Source organism: Palaemon carinicauda, chromosome 20, assembly GCF_036898095.1.
Source record: "Palaemon carinicauda isolate YSFRI2023 chromosome 20, ASM3689809v2, whole genome shotgun sequence".
NCBI lineage: Eukaryota > Metazoa > Arthropoda > Malacostraca > Decapoda > Palaemonidae > Palaemon > Palaemon carinicauda.
Genome location: NC_090744.1, coordinates 9985886 through 9988385, shown reverse-complemented (window position 1 = coordinate 9988385; position 2500 = coordinate 9985886). Strand labels below are relative to the sequence as shown.

General features: G+C 31.2%; 1 pseudogene; it reads left to right on the top strand.

The window, feature by feature from the left end:
• Window positions 1-2500, top strand: part of LOC137614506 (nephrin-like) — a 261564-nt pseudogene that overhangs the window by 15762 nt on the left and 243302 nt on the right.

Below are 2500 nucleotides of genomic sequence, written 5' to 3'. Positions count from 1 at the left end.
TCTTCATATATATATATATATGTATATATATGTATATATATATATATATATATATGTGTGTGTGTATATATATAAATATATATGTATATATATATATATATATATATATGTATATATATATATATATATATGTGTGTGTGTGTGTGTGTGTACTTATATATACATTTATATATATATATATATATATACATATACATATATATGAAACTAATTTCTGTTTATACCTGATAATTTTTCACTCTAATTATACATAGTGAATTTTAGATTATCATAATTATAAAAATTATTAAAATCATAATTATTCTTCATATTATCAAAATCATTAAATCCTTTCCTCTTATTTTCTATATAAAGCATAGACGAGTCTTATCAGATAAAATATAATATTTATCTCACATCTTAACATTTTTTAATCCAAACATAACAAGCAGAAGACTCTCCACGTGTCACATACATAATTGCGGTCATTTTCAGCAATCTCTTCCGACCTGAATGAATACAGGAGGCAATTTTTTTTTTTTCCGTAATCCATATTGACCGGAATTAACACAAGATGCATTTTTTTCTCCACTTTCCTTAATCTCTGCTGACTGGAATGGATACAAAACTCCTTTTTTTTTTAGTCCCTACTTGTTGCAATCTCTTCTAACTAGAATCAATATAAAACTCATTTCTTTTCTTCCTTTATTTTTTCCCGACTTCTTGCAATCTCTACTGACCTGTATGTATACAAAACGTATTTATTTTTGTCCCACTACCAGCAATCCCCACTTACCGGAATTAATTCAAAAGTCATTTCTTTTTCTTTTATTATTTTATTTCCCACTTCCAGCAATCTCTACTGACCAGACTGAATACAAGATGCATTTCTTTTTCTTATTCTGCTTTTTCCTACTTCCACTAATCTCTGTTAACCTGAATTAACACAAATTACATTTCTTTTTCTTATTTTATTTTTCCCACTTCCAGCAATCTCTACAGACCGGACTGAATACAAAACTCATTTCTTTTCTTCTTTCTTTTGACCTCACCTACTGCAATCTCTACTGACTGAAAGTAACACAAATTACATTTCTTTGTTATATTTTTATTTTATTTCTGTCCCTACTTTCAGAAATCTCTAGAGACCAGACTGAATACACGACGCATTTGTTTTTCTTCTTTCTTCTGGCCCTACCTACTGTAATCTCTACTGACCGGAATTAACACAAGTTACATTTCTTTCCCTTTTTATTTCATCCACAGACCCACCAGAGGCTCCCATCATCTCAGGGTACAGCACGGGAGACATCCTCAAAGAAGGTCAAGAGGTCACGCTGACCTGCAGGTGCCAGGGGGGTAACCCCAGACCGCGCTTGGCGTGGTACAAAAATGGGAAGTTGTTGAACCACCCTAACACCACTTACACCAAGGCGACCAAGGAGATCGATTTCGTGATGTTAAGTGTGACCCTGAAGGTGCAAGCTGAGGACGACCGGGCTAGTTTCGAGTGCAGGGTGGCCAAGAATGATATTCTGAATTATCCTCTGGTAGATAATGTCACTTTCACCGTCCATTGTAAGTTTTTTTTTTTCATGAGGATTCTTGACTTTTTAATCCTCTCTCTCAATATAAATTTTATATTTCATGGAGATTCAAGATTCTCTCTCTCTCTCTCTCTCTCTCTCTCTCTCTCTCTCTCATCAAATGTTTTTTTCTTTTATGGAGGTTCAATGCATTTCAAGTCTCTCTCTCTCTCTCTCTCTCTCTCTCTCTCTCTCTCATTTTCAGTTTTTTGCTTTTATGGAGTTTCAATGCGTTTCAAGTCTCTCTCTCTCTCTCTCTCTCTCTCTCTCTCATAAGTTTTTAGATTTTATGGAGTTTCAATGCATTTTAAGTCTCTCTCTCTCTCTCTCTCTCTCTCTCTCTCTCTCTCTCTATTAAAATCATTAAATATCATCTGGTCCTTTTAAGGGTGATATATTAGTTCTAAACTTCATGAATAGATTCATCTTAATGCTAAACTTATTTGAGAGTAGCTTTTACACTGTATTTCAACTGATATTTTTTTTTGTATTTTTCTTTCATACATCGCTTGATAGAAATTTCAATCTCCGTTTTGTGAATATTTCGCAAATATTAGTCTTGATTTGCAATAACTATCTTTTATATTCATTAACATACCTGTCTATTAACGATAGGTTTCTATGGAAATATAAAATAATAACAAATGCCAAGTTAAAGAAACAATTGTCTTTTTATTCATATTAATCTAACTAAAAAAGTAAAGTAAACAACGGCAATCTTATGACACACACACATACACACATATATATATATACATATATATATATATATATATATATATATATGTATATACTCCGTATATAAAACAACACATAATTATATAGATTTGTAGATACTCTGCGGGCAATGAATCCCATATTTAATTAGATAAATAAAATAATAACATACAAAGGAATATATTGTATGTTCCAATTGAATAATTAATTATTATTAT